Source organism: Mustela nivalis, assembly GCF_964662115.1.
Source record: "Mustela nivalis genome assembly, chromosome: 14".
Taxonomy (NCBI): domain Eukaryota; kingdom Metazoa; phylum Chordata; class Mammalia; order Carnivora; family Mustelidae; genus Mustela; species Mustela nivalis.
This window is the reverse complement of record NC_139033.1, coordinates 92,808,630-92,823,953: the sequence shown is the minus strand read 5'-3', so window position 1 is coordinate 92,823,953 and position 15,324 is coordinate 92,808,630. Positions and strand designations below refer to the sequence as shown.

Sequence of the window (15,324 nt, the reverse complement as noted above, 5' to 3'; positions counted from 1 at the left end):
AGGGGTTGGTAAAAGGCACTTGCAGGTGTGAACACACCAGGTGGGAGGTGAGTGCAGGAAATCAGGTGAGGGAGCATGGGAACTTGGTCCGGGGGTATATAATGGAGAATAGCCTTTAAGGAGTTCCACAAATTGGTACCAGCTGTGGCTTCATTACAGAGCTGGAAGGGGGAGGTGGGTGTGTCCTGAAGGTTACAGAAATTACATGAGAAAGGGACGTCTTTTTAGATTTTTTTTCAACTAGAGGAACTCTCACCTTATTGAGAGAATTCCAGAGTGGGAACCAATGGACATGAGGACATCTTTGAAATGTCTGAATATGTTCTTCGACATCTTTGCAAGTGATGAGGAGACCTTGACCTTAGGAGGCCTCGGCCCTCTTTGTAGCCAAAAAGATTTCACCTACAGATTTGGGTTCTCCCTTTTAAAGTCAAGAAGACAGTCCTTCCAAAGGACACCTCCTATCATTTTAGGCTCTCATCATACCACACTTGCTGGGATCTCCAAGACCCTCTGTTCCAGGTTGTGAGTATTCACTTTGGCCACGCTGGTCTTGCCAAGAACACCACCACAGGAAATCTAGAGCCTGTAGTGCTATTAATAACATCATCTAAGACTGTATTTGCTGCCCTCATGGCCTCTTCCCACCATGACTCACTGAAGCTTTTTACACATTGTATCCATTAAGCTGTAGTTCCCAAAGCTCATCTTCTCTAGTGCCATTAATTTTTAGGGGACCAGGCAAACCTTAAACTTGTCCCCCTTAATTGGATCCCTGTGCCCCCACAATCTCTTTGAATGCCTTTCACCATGATCCTTGAATGAGATCTGAGACCACTGCTGGTACCTAACACTTCTTGGCACCTTGTCTGTTAGGTTCTTGGAAGAGGAGGTGGCTATGGAGGTGAGTGGGGATGGGAGTGGGAGGATTTCTCCCTTCACTTCCCTTTTTGTTTTTTCAAATAATGGGTTTTGAGGGGGAGGGAAATGTTAACCAGACCATTTATTTTCAATCTCCCATCCATAAAATGTTTACCACTCCCCACTGGAAGAATTTAGATCTTTCGTTTGAATCTCCAGGAAAATCTCCCAAACCCAGACCACCACCATGTGGATTCAGCTATCTTCTGATTCACCTCCAGATTGTCTCCTCCTAACTGCTGAAGCCACAGGTTAAGGGCGAAATGTTCAATGACCAAGCAATTAAGTGGGGAACACGTTTAAGCAATTGCATGCAGCTCTGTATCTGCATACAGGGGGTCTCGCCCAAGCCTTTCCAACCTCAGCAAAACAAGACAAAGCCCCAGCGATCTGGGGTATATATCATTCATTCATTCCTGGGTTCAACACTCATGGCGGATCCCCACCAAGACAGTGGGAGAGCAAGGACTGGAGAAATCCTGGAAGCTGAAGTCTGAGGAGGATTTCAAATTCAAGTCAGAGATGAAAGAAACATCTGGACTCCGTCCTCAGGTACAGGCAGTATTCTGAACTGAGGCTAGAACCAGAGACCATTCTAATGAAAGGCCTCTACAGGTGGGCTCTCACAGGTGGGCTCCGACTCAGTTTCCTGGATATTCATTCATAAAATAGCTCTTTGGGTCAACATGCAGACGAAAACCATTTAATAAAACTGACAATGAGGAGAGGAAAGTGAAGCCAGAGGCTTGTGAATGGGTAGAGAGGAAGAGCCAGGGCAGAAAACCAAGAATCCCTCCCTGCCCTCCTTGCTGCCAGGGAGGTCTGAGGGACTAGTTTCCACCTGGGATCCCAAGTCCAGAACAAAAGCATTGGGGCCACAGCGGGGGAGGGAAGGGGGTCCTCAGCACGCGCCCTGGGGGTTCTGAATAATGGGGGCTAGCGCGCCCGCTGGCGGGGGTCACCTCGCAAGGCGCTGTCCCCAGCCCGACCCCATGCAGACCCAAGTTCTGCCCAGCGTCTGGGGTGGTCCCGGTGCCCTGGTGTTCCCGGTAGGCTGGGTTACAACAACCCCCCTCCCCGCCCCCAGGTCGCGTCCCCCGAATTCTGCTCCAGGTGAGGGTGAGGCACGGTGTCACTTTACCTGTGCACAGAGGGTGGTCAGGAGAAGCCTTGGGGCAGGAAGGGGCAGCAGGCAGCAGGAGCTGGACAGCAGGGCCTCACGCGGGAGCGCATGGGCGGCGAGTCCGGTGGGTCCTGCAGTCCCAACTGGGCCGCAGCACAGCACCGCGGCGCTGCGCGCCCCTCCTCCGCCAGCCGCTCCACCTCCTCCCAGACTCTCCACCACATCCTCCTTGAGCTCACTTCCCACTTCAGCAATTAGCAAAGCCCCTTCTCTGCACCGCCCCCGCCCCCCTCCCTCCTGAGGCCAGGCCCGGGCTGGGGCGCGGGGCAAGCCCCAGGGGGCTTGTAAGCATTGCCAGCTCAGGCGCTGGGCAGCCTCCTAGCCTGGCTCCCTGAGCGGGTGTCCGCGCGTGGCCTGGCTGCCAAAAGATCATCAGTCCTGTTCACCGTGGCTGCACTCTCTGGTCAGTTTGCTGGCTTCCTGATTGCGCCCAAAGCCAGCTCCAGCTTCCCCAGCACAGGCCTGGGCTGAGATGCCTGCCCAGGATCTGTTGAGCAGTCTACTCATCTCCAGGCAGGGATGGCACTTCGACCTGGATGTTTGGGTTTTTTGTTTGTTTTTTGGTCATTGGTTATTACATGACCTCCAGGGTAGGTGCTCCACAAAGGGAGTGAAAACAGGACACCTGATATATAGGCATAGAGCCATTCTAGAAAAATAGCTTGGGGTTCTCTCGGAAACGCGGCATTGGTCCTTGCACTATGGTTTAATAGAAAAGGGATTATGCAGCAAGTTACTTAAATGAGCATAGGTTGAAATCGTTTACTGAGAGTAAATATGTAAAATAGTTATATTTTTACTAAATCTATCATCAATCATAAATCTATTACACGAAGGTTACAGGCAATTTAAATGCAAGAGCACTCTCTTCAGGGTTTTAAATAATCCGTGTCTGTCTTGGCACATGAGAATGCAAAGATAGGAAATGGTTTGAAAAAGATCATATAATAGCTTTTCCTATACGGTATCAGCAATTTATCATAAAGGAGCGGCCTCCAGCTAAAAACTCAGCTTTGAAAAATGCAGAAAAGCAGCAAACGTTTCCATACCTTCTTGGTGACCAGAGGCATGCTTTTTGCCCCTAATCATCTCTTCCGTGGTTCTGAGGCCCATGGCGCTCAGTAGTTTAGTGTCTTATTCTCTGGAAAAGGACATTGAAGAAATACCAGGCCCAGAGAAGAAGGTCCTGCTGGGTATCTGAAGAAACTACAACCTTTTAGATGAAGCTTTCTGGGGGAATTTGTTAGTGGTTTGGTGTGCTTCTGATAGGAAGGGAAATTTTTTTTTAAGATTTTATTTATTTATTTATTTATTTGACAGACAGAGATCACAAGTAGGCAGAGAGCAGGAATAGAGAGACACAGAGAGAGGTGGAAGCAGGCTCCCTACAGAGCAGAGAGCCAGACATGGGGCTCAATCCCAGGACCCTAGAATCATGACCTGAGCCAAACGCAGAGGCTTTAACTCACTGAGCCATTCCAGTGCCCCAGGAAGGGAAATTTTTTAGAGTATTTTCTCTTTGAATCTATTTTGAGGTTTGGTTTGTGGTTCTTTCTGACTTCTCATGAAGATGGAATTATTTCTGAGGTTGGTTGTCAGGAAACGCATATCAAATCGAGCTATCTTGTTAGCAATAAATAAATAAATAAATAAATACTCAAGTGTTGGTATAAAGCTATTATGCTTTTCAAAACCCCGAACAATAATTCATGTATCGTGGTCGTTCTTTATCATATCACACAGTAGAGAGGTGGCAGAAACGCACTTTCAGGTTAATTTTTTTACAAGGAAGATTGACTTATGAACCTACTTTGTTATTCCCTTTCATTCAATTTCCCTGTACCTCCTTTTCTATGAATTGTAACGGTAAAAAAAAATTTCCCTTCCCATCATTATTTTTATTGTTGGCACGTTCTTTGTGAACCATAAAGTGTATGCTATAAATGTGAGCGCTTTTATTTTTTTTGTAGTTTACGAAAAACTAATATTTTTAAAATTTATATTTTATTTATTTTCAGCATAACAGTATTCATTCTTTTTGCTCCACACCCAGTGCTCCATGCAAGCAGTGCCCTCTATAATACCCAACACCTGGTACCCCAACCTCCCAACCCCCCGCCCCTTCTAAACCCTCAGATTGTTTTTCAGAGTCCATAGTCTCTCATGGTTCAGCTCCCCTTCCAATTTCCCCCACCTCCCTTCTCGTCTCTAACTCCCCATGTCCATGAAAAACTAATTTAAAAACATTCATCCACCAGAGTACCCAAAGGGCTCCCATATAAACTATCTGTCGTTGCATTATGTCCCGATGTGGAGCTCAATCCCAGGATCCTGAGATCATGACCTGAACTGAAGGCAGAGGCTTTAACCCACTGAGCCACCAGCCCCAATGTATTCTCTTCAGTACCAGAATTTGTAACCAATTGACAGATGAAAAAGGAGGCAGTCAAGTGAAAAACAATAAGTCTTAGACCTGCAAGAAATTCCAATTAGATGAATTCAGCTACTCAGGCACTGTTTCACATTTTCAGATCTCTGCAGAAAAGGGGTTAACCTTTTTACTGCATGTAAAAGAGAAGACTATAACACACAATATGTGTAAGCATGTAAATATCAAAATATATCCCATTAGTTGCTAAGACACACAGGGCCTATTTTTTCTCTCAAATTCATGAATATGTAGGAGCAATAAGTGAGAAGTGAATGTATACTCTTCACTTCGAAGTCTTTTAGAAATCTAAAATATGACTTTCTATGGTTTGTGTTTCCATATTCCTTTATTGCCAGTTTGAACAAATCCACATGCTTTGATTCAAAGGTAATAAATTCCTCTTATTTGGAAAAAATGATGTTTATTTTTGTTCTCTCACCCTTCGCAGGTGGTTTCATTTTAGCACACTTCAGAGTTATAATTTCATGCTTATTAAAAACATTTAATATGATCTACATAGATGAAAGAAACTTTTGTTTTATTAAATTATTTGACAAAAAATCTGTTATTTTAAAAATGTAATTCTTTTGAAGGGTCATTTTAGAGCGTTCAGAGAGGATCTAGGAGTGTGGTATTATGCAGTTTTTAAGTAGGTATGAAATGGTTATTTCTATGATTGTTTCTTTAAGGCTTATGTATATTGTCCATTATATGCTATAAAATATTTTGAAAGTAAATTTAAGGTATGTTTTACATAGTTTATTTTTTGGAAAAAATTATTGAAATGACTTATGAAATTCAGTATACTCTCAACATTAATTTATTTTGAAATTTACCAATTGTCTATTGAACCTATTATATGGCAGATATTACTTCAGACTACACTGGTAAATGAAATACTTGGCTTTGTAGAACTTTTATTTTCATGGGTGAGACAATTAAAAGCTATAAACCTTAATAAAAATTGCATAGTGCATTCAAAAATGATAAGTACAATGGGGAAAAAGAAAAATTCGATCAGGGTGAGAAAAATCAAGGTTGCTAGGCAGGGAATGGGGAGTTAAAATTTTTAATAGGAAGATCAGGGTTGTTACAATGAAGCTGACAATTGAACAAAGGTATGGAAAGGTGATGAATTTGCCCAGAACTATCAGCAATAAGGTCACTCCAGAAAAAGGAATTGGCTATCTTGAAGGCCATAAGGTTGGATCATGCCTGGCATATCTGAGGAATAGCAAGGAGGCCACTGTGAGTGACTGAAGAGTAGCAGGGAAAGAGGTCACAGAGGTTAAATGAGTGGCTAGATCATGTAAAAGCTTAGAAGTCATTGTAAAACTCTGGCTTTTATATTTGGAAACTTACTGTGTGATAGAATTTCTGCTAATAACTGAGAGTTCAAATGTCCATAAAATTTCAAGGATTCTTATTCTACTAAGACGGAATAAAGAAAAAGAGTTCATATTTTCACATGGTGTAACAAATGCTCGGAGATCCAAGTGTAGGAAGCTATGGGAGCACAGAAGAAGGCACTAAAATCACACCAATATATTTGATGACTGTGACTATATATAAATTTGTATTTTCTAGATTTTTTATAGTCATGGAATCACACAGTATATACTATTCTTTGCCTGGCTTTTCTTTGAGAAAAGCATCATTACTTTGAAAATCTCCAATTGTAAATAGTTCATTTTGATGTTGAATAGTAATCTCTTTAATGAATAGATCATAATTTGTCTTTGCTCTATTGATGGACATTGATGAACATTTCCACTGTTTTCAATTCTTAAAAATAAAGCTGCTATGAAATTCATATACAAGTCCTTGTATGAACATAGGGTTTGTTTCTCTTGGTTAAATGCCTAGAAGTAAAATAGCTATTTGTGTAACTGCAACATATTTTGCATTTAAAAAAATTTTCAAACTATTTTCCAAAGTGGTGGTATCATGATATATGCCAACAACAGTTTAGATTTTTTGTTGCTTCTCAATCTAGCTCAGACGAAGTACAATTAGCCTTTATAATTTTAGCCATTCTAATAGATATGTAAGCATGTCTCATTATGATTTTAATTTGTATTTTTTAAATGTCCAAATGTTGATAAATTTGTCATGTGCTTATAAGCCATCCATATCCTTTTGGTGACATGTCTCTTCAATAATTTTCTTCACATGTAAAATTGGATACTCTGGTTATTAGTAAGGTTTTTTATTTTTTTCATTTTTTAATAATCAGAGTAGATGTCCATTATCATATATTTAATTTGCAAATCCCTTCTCCATCTTTACAGTTTCTCAATGGAGCTTTGATAGCTGTGTCTTTCAAGAAATATGCTACTTCTTTCCTGGTACACGGAGGTATGACTAGAACATTTGCAAAGAAAATCATGGCTTAAGATATATGTAGTCTGCAGTTGTTGGGAGTGTTCACCATCCTTGCCTCTCACTCATCTCTCACTGCCCACACATTCAGATATAGGGGAATATTGATTGACAAAATATTAATTGCCAAATAACACTAGTTGGAGAATAAGAAAAATGCAGGCACCTGATTATATAATATTACTTAAATAAAATATGTTTTTATAAGTGCTATTGGAAGTAAATTCCTCAATATTTTAATCACACAGAATGATGGAATCCTAGATTTTTTTTCCTTGTATTTACTAAGAAAATGATCATGGCTCAAGTATATTAAAATGGAATAGGGAAAATTAAAAATTGTTTTAAGTTGATTTGCGTGTGTTGTGCGTATGTGAGAGAGAAAGTGAGAGAGAAAGAGAAAGAGAGAAAAAGAGAAAGGGAAAGACAGAGAGGTGGCTGCAGTGAATTGATGAGTTGCAGGATAGATTTTAAAGTTTTGTCTTTTGCTTTCTACATTTCCTTTTCCTTAGGTTCAAGAGAACAATCAGTAATATCTCAGATGCCTGCTGGTAACATCAGCAGAAAGAGTTAGAGGTTCCCAGAAAATTAAAGATGAGATATAGTTTTCCTGACATAAGAAAAGTCATTTTTTGTCCCCAGCTATTTTCAATGATCTATACCCCACCTGTGTACTTGCCCAAGCATACTTCTTCCAAAACTTCCTGCGAGGTTCTTACAAAGAAATGCAAAAACCTCACTAGTTAAGGATTTTGAGGGAACAAGGCAGTGGGAAAACTAACAGTCACCACCAGACCAGGAAATAGCCTAAGCTACTGAGATAATAAATCAGTGGTAAAACTCCTAGTGCTATTTCAAAAGTAATCAAGGCCTTGCATTCCTTGTCCCAGAGAATGAGCCCAAGACCCCATCTAGTTTATATTTGCTCTTGAAGCCTGCAGAGCCCCTTTCCCTTGTCCAACAGTTACCTCTGCTTTATTCTAACGTTGAAGTTTCTGCCCTCGGTGGAATACAAGCTTCATTCATGTGAACATACAATACATATTGCACAAATACATATGTGGATGTGCATGCATCCACAACCTTATGACCAACCATACACGGGATAATAAATCTCTCCCTTCTGAGTATTCATCTTAAATACTAAATAAAAATCTCTCTCCTGTTCAAACAGTCAAGGCTTTGGAACTTATTCCCTGTGGTCTCCTTGTATGTTGTAAACAAAGATTCCTTTGTTTGACAACTCCACCTGTTTCTGTGATTCACCAAAGACTGACCTCAGTTAGTTCCGTTACTGTAATGGCTTTCACTACTCTGATTCTACCTCTGCAAGTCTCCAAATTTAATTATTTTTTTCTCCCAATTCCGCATGTTCTTGGCTTTAAACTGCAACTCTGAAGAGATGATTTGCTTGTTTTAAAAAAAAAAATCAAGCAAAGGGAGTAGTAGTCAACATTGTTACATTGAAGTTCCTGCCCTAAGGGGCTCTCCTGTTGTTTTTCTTTGACTTCCTGGACTGAAAGGACAGAAATTTGGCAATACATCACTCCCCAATCCAGATTACTGACAGAACAGTTTAGACTCTTAGAAAAATATTAGTTTAAAAGATCACATAATTAAATACTTAAGCATGTAGTGTAATATAGTGGTTTACAAGAAATATATTTTGGTCATCTGAATATTTGGTTTTCAACCATGGCTACTAACTCACAGCTCCTAAAACTCTTGGAATTTCCTGTGATAAGGGTGAGAGAGGTGTGTTTTGTTATGTTAATGAAGTGACCTTCAGACCTCACTCAAGGCAAGGGCTGTTTGCCTGAAGGACCAACCACTTGGTGAAAGCCTTCATAACTTTTTGCCCAACATGCCTCCCCTTCCTCCCAATTCAGGATTATCTGGGGAGGGAAGAGGAGCTGGAGATTAGATCAGCAAATGACAATGATTTAGTCAGTCATGACTATGTCATGAAGCCTCCACAGAAAACCTGAAAGGACTGCATTCAGAAAGCTTTTAGTTTGTTAAATGTATAAAAAGGCAGGAAGAGTGGCAGTCTTACAGAAGGTAATAGAAGCTCTGTGCCCATTCTCCATACCTTGCCCTGTGCACTTCTTTATCTATCTATTGATTTAAATCTTCTATTATATCTTTTAATGAGCTGGCAAACACAAAGTAAGTATTTTTCCGAGGTTTGTGAGTCCCTGTAGCAAATTAAAAGAACGAAAGAAGTAGGCCACTGGGACCTCCAACCTGTAGTTGCTCAGTCACAAGCACAGGTAATAACCTGGGGCCTACAGTGAGACTGGCATCTGAGATGGGGTTGGAGATAGTCTTGGAGGACTGATCCCTTAACTGATGAAATCTTACGCTATGTTCAGGTAGATAGTGTCAGAATTTAGTTGAATTCTTGGAGATCCTGCTGTTGTCTGAAAATTATTTGGCATTGTTGGTATGATGTCCTAAAACCCAAAAAGATATAGCTACCTCAAAAGAAGAATAAGGTTGACAGCTTATATATAATAAGTGAGTATATCAGGGATTTAAAATATACCCAATAAATGGGTATTTACCCTAAAGATACAAACGTAGTGATCCAAAGGGGCACGTGTACTCGAATGTTTATAGCAGCAATGTCCACAATAGCCAAACTATGGAAAGAACCTAGATGTCCATCAACAGATGAATGGATCAAGAAGATGTGGTATATATACACAATGGAATACTATGCAGCCATCAAAAGAAATGAAATCTTGCCATTTGCGACAACATGGATGGAACTAGAGCGTATCATGCTTAGCGAAATAAGTCAAGCGGAGAAAGACAACTATCATATGATCTCCCTGATATGAAGAAGTGGTGATGCAACATGGGGGCTTAAGTGGGTACGAGAAGAATAAATGAAAGAAGATGGGATTGGGAGGGAGACAAACCATAAGTGACTCTTAATCTCACAAAACAAACTGAGGGTTGCTGGGGGGAGGGGGTTTGGGAGAAGGGGGTGGTATTATGGACATTGGGGAGGGTATGTGTTTTGGTGAGTGCTGTGAAGTGTGTAAACCTGGTGATTCACAGACCTGTACCCCTGGGGATAAAAATATATGTTTATAAAAAATAAAAAATTATATTAAAAAAATATATACCCAATAAATAATGTAAGGAAATAAGGAAAGATTTTGAAATGAAAACAAGAATAAGAACCTAGTGGTACTAATAGATTAAATATATGTAATCTAGTTGAATTAAGAATACAATGGATAGAATACGTAATGGATTCAATAGCGATAAGAAGTCACTTAAGGATATAGTCATCTGGATACCAGCAAAGCATTAAAATTATTAATATAAAAGAGGTGTAAGATGTAGGTGATGTGTGTGGAACAAAACCTAGAGAGAAAATTAGATTTCCTTACTACTCATAGCCTGTTGACAAGTCCTTGAAGTTCCTCTGGGGACTCAGCTGCTTCCATGTGGACACATCCACTCAGGGCAAAAAGCATTCTTAGTCCACCCCCCCCCAGGATACTGAAAATCTACTTTCACATGTAAAAATTACTTTGGAAACTTCTTTATCTCTACTCCCCACCCCTACCCTCAAGATATACATTGGCAATCATCTCCCAAGCATATACCCACTGATACACATCAGAAGAGTCTCTTCCCTGAGTTTTTACTAAATAGTAATAAATGACCTTTCCCTAACAATAGCTAGCCCCCTCAAGGTCCTGGAAACCTTGTTTATAAAATACCTTGGAGGCCTGTGCTATCCCTAACCTCCTCCCAAATTGAAAGTATATAATCAGCCACTCTTCATGACCCTCTCTCTCTACTCCAAATAAATAAATAAATATTTTTTAAATAAAATAAAATAAATGACTTTTTTTAAATGAAAGAAGAAAAAGGAAAGAAATATTTGAATATTAATGTACATCTGTTTCTCAAGCATAAAATAGTCAAGACACTGGATTAAAACTTACATACAAGAAAAGAAAGAAAATATTCATAACTATAGTTGACTCTATGAATCCCAAACTAGGGCATACATACCAAAGACAAAAAAAAAATCATAAGTGTTAGAGAGAAAAAAAATAATTCATTAATAAAGAAACAAGTATCAGACTGACAGAAATTTTTTAAATAACATCAGATATAAAAAAGAATGAAGTAATAGCTTTATTATCTTGAAAAAAAAATCACAAATGTAAACACTTAGATCCTTATAAAATGTCACTGGAATAGGAAGGCATAATAAAAAAAAAAATTTCAGGAATACAGACCACAGATAATTTGCCTTAATTTGTGTAGGCAGCACTTAAATACTAATATTATTTTAACAGTTAAAATGTATCTATGACCTATGGGGTAGGGGAAAAGAGGATGACCAAGTCATCTTGAAATAATTCAGTTTTATGAAAAAAGTAAAAAGATCGAAAAAAAGACTTGAAGAAAAGAGAGATAAAACATATGCATAATAAAAATAAATAAATAAACAACTGGAGTGCCTGGGTGACTTAGTCGGTTCAAGTGTCTGCCTTCAGCTCAGGTGATGATCCCAGGGTTCTGGTATTGAGCCCTGCATCAGGCTCCCTGCTCAGTGGAGAGTCTGCTTCTCCCTCCCATTGAGAAAAAAAATTTGACTTATTTATTTGAGAGAGATAATCTTTAAATTTTACTTATTTATTTGAGAGAGAGTGAGAAAAGAAAAACATGCACACAGCAGGGGGAATAACAGAGGGAGAGGGAGAAGCACCCCACTGAGCAGGGAACCCCCTGCGGGGCTCTATCTCAGGACCCGGGTATTATGACCTGAGCTATAGGTAGACACTTAACTGACTGAGCCACTCAGGTACCCCCAATGAATACAATCTTTACAAATAATAATAATAATAATAAATAATATTACAGATAGTATGATTTTTTTAATGTAAGACTTGGTATAAAAACAGGATGACATACTTGTCTAATTATAGCAAAAGACTTTGATAAGTGTAGATGCAGTAGTACATAAAAAATTTAACTTCTTTCATTAACTGATAATTTAATTAGATTAAATTAAGAGACATCAAAATTTAGAGAATCTAATAGTCCTGATCTATTAATAAATGTAGCCATCCTGACCCCAAAACAATAGTCTTCAGTAAGTATATAAGCATAAGTTGAACATTTACACAAACAGGCCATTATTTAGGCCAGAAGTATATTCCAATAAATTCCTAGAGTTAAATATCAGGCTATATTTTCCAAGAATAAGGCAATAAAATTAGAAAACAATGACCAAAATATTAAATTCATATAATTGGAAGTTAACTTCATACCTAAAAAGAAATAATACAGCTAATTCAGAAATTTTTAGAATTACAGTACTTTGGTAATATCAACTCTCAAAATGAGTAACGGACAGGTGGGGCTAGGGAGGAAGAGATCCATAGGGAACTTTGTGAACAGGCTCTCAGAAATCCCCAAAATGTGGTGTGGTAAAGAGATAAATTGGACCACCCTACCCCGGGAAGAGCACCCTGGTCTAGGCATGTGGGATGGAGGACCACCCTGCCCTAGGTGTATGGGGTGGGTCATGTGGGGTGGGTGTCTCTATGATAAACACCTGTAACCAAAAAAGAATAATCAGACCCTCAAAAGGAGGTAAGCCATTGCAGCAGTTATTGATAGAGATGTTAAAAGGATTAAAGTTGCCTGGTTACCTTTTTATAAAAAATAAACCCTGAAGGGACTCATTGTTAACTGAGTGGGGACCCCTCTTAGTTGTGAGAACTTTTTCTATATATTCACTTGATAAACTTCTGTCACTTACTCACTCTCCATTGCCCACGAGGTCCTTCTTTGACTCCAAGAGACAAGAACCTAGCTCTACCACATCATTCCCTAGAGTTAAGTATCAGGCTATATTTTCCAATGATAAGGCAATAAAACTAGAATAGAATGACCAAAATATTAAGTCCATGTAACTGGAAGTTAACTTTATACCTAAAAAGAAATAATACAGCTAATTCAGAAATATTTAGAATTACTGTACTATGGTAATATCATTTGTGAAAATAAGTGACAATAATTAAAGGTATGAAGGAAATCTAAAGGTTTAATTGTATTAATTCAAAAGAAAAACAAAACAATACAACAAAAACACCAAAGCATAAAACAACAAAACAAAACAAAAAGAATATAAAGGCAAAACCTAAGAACGACAGCAGTCATAACAAAATATTATGGAAATAAACAAATTTTTGGAATAGATTAATAAGAAAGGTTTGACCAATGAGTACTGGTCAGGAATACTCAGAGATGATGAAGATAAAAGAAAATACTAAATGAAATGTATAAAAACTAAAATTATAGACCTAAGAGACTGATTAAAAATGCTTCTAGAAAAAGAGTCTCATTTGAAGACAATAAAATTAATAGCACCATAGAGAAAACTGTATTTGTGACATAGGGGATCAATTAGAGATGATAAAGTATTTCCTTAAATATCAAAGATAACAATTAGACTCAGTGGCTCAGTCAGCTAAGCCTCTGCCTTCACCTCAGATCATGATCCCAAGGCCCTGAGACTGAGCTTGATTCCCTGCTTGGTGGGGAACCTGCTTCTTCTTTTCCCTCTCCCTCTGCAGCTTCCCCTGCTTGCGCTTTTTCTTTCTCTCTCTCACTCTCTCTCTCAATAAATAAAATTTTAAAAGTTAAAAAAATTAAGAAATACGCATCAAAGATTAATCCATAAGGTAAAAATATTTATTAAAGTGATTAATTAATTTATATTAACATTAAATATTTCCTTGCAATTAAGTGCAGTGTGGAGGAAAAGTTACTAGACAACTGACATAGGAATGAACAATACTTAAAATATTTAAAACTGACAAGGAATTATTAGATTTAGACTCCATGATGATCTCTATGTATGTGCATATAAAACACCTTAAAATACTTTGTTGGAATGTGCTACAGGAAATTAAAGAGACAGGGAGATAAAGGGGGAAAAAATAGCTCAACTTGAAATGACTAGTTGGTTGCCACTGTGTTTTATTTACATTTTCAACCACTTTTTTGGTCAATGAAATTATTTTACATGTATCTATTATTATCTTGTAGGACATGTTACACTAAGATCATTATTAATGAAGTTGAGAATAAGAATATGATGCCTCATTTCACCATAATTGTTAAAAATGATCCCTAAGCTGGTAAACGTAGGAAGCCAGAAACAGAAATAATAATTAGCACCAGTTCAAAAGCTTGTCCACCTGGAACCTGTAAGAAAATCCAACTAGATCCTGAAAATAATGAGTGATTTGAGGAAACTGGACAGGGATATAGATTTCCAGATGCTTTTTACTTATAATGGCAATAGCAACTTAGACAAGGTAATGGAAAAAAATCTATTAATTGGCAGTAGGAAAATTATTAAAAAAATATAAACCATAAGCCAATGAACTTGGGAAAATTATGAAGAATCTACATAAACATAAAAAGAAACAATATATATTTGCCAAGGCACATTCACATTTTAAAAAATAAGTTGAAAGGAGAACAATATGCCATAATACATATATCAATGTTTTTCATAGAAGTTTAGTATAAAGAATAAACATTTTAAATAATTTATTTGGAAATTGATATCACATATCTGAAAAATTTGGAAGAAGAAATGGATAACCATGACTAAACAAATGTAGCAGAAAAATGATTTACAATAATAGATAAAAGCTATTCAAAAATGCAGTGAATATTGGCCAAAGCTTAGAAAAATCGATAAAATATAAAATGTAAAATAATTCATGAATGAAAAACAGAATCCCATTAAATCTAATTTGGAAAGAACTAATAATTTTTTTTTTGCCTGAATCTGCTCTGCCTTTCATTAGGTGGGACACTGACCAAGCCCACTCAGCTCCTCTCTCGTGCCCAGTAATAAAAAAGTCAGGGACATTAATTACTTCTGGGATGAATTTTAACCACTGTGGATAGGATGCAGAAGCCAGTGGGTCAAACAGATTCTTTCTTGTTTCAGGAAAATAATTCTGAGATGTATTCTGTGCATTAGGATTGATGCTCAGTTGTCCACAATCATATTCCACTCAGTCTGAACTCATATATGTTTCTCCTGGACCACTTAGCTCTTCTCATTCTCTCCTCTTCCATGTGATCAAATACCAAAATAATTATTTAGGTTGTGTATGCAAGTCCTGATTTTGAAGGGAAACTCAGTTACGGAAAGAGATGAAAATAAAAATACAGGAAAAAAAATGGTGCACTTGGGTGACTCAATTAGATAAGCATCTGACTCTTGATTTCAGCTCAGGTTGTTATCTCAGGGCGATGAGATGAAGCCCCTATAGGCTCTGTGCTGGGCAAGGAGGTTGCTTAAGATTCTCTCTTCTTATCCCTTTCCTTCCACCCCTCA

General features: G+C 38.2%; 1 long non-coding RNA gene across 1 annotated transcript in view; it reads left to right on the top strand.

Moving 5' to 3' along the window:
• Window positions 1-15,324, top strand: part of LOC309847918 — a 39,470-nt gene that overhangs the window by 2,303 nt on the left and 21,843 nt on the right. Inside the window, exon 2 of the long non-coding RNA XR_014302719.1 lies at window positions 6,827-6,893. This is a non-coding gene — a long non-coding RNA (uncharacterized lncRNA). The remainder of the gene's footprint in view (window positions 1-6,826; window positions 6,894-15,324) is intronic.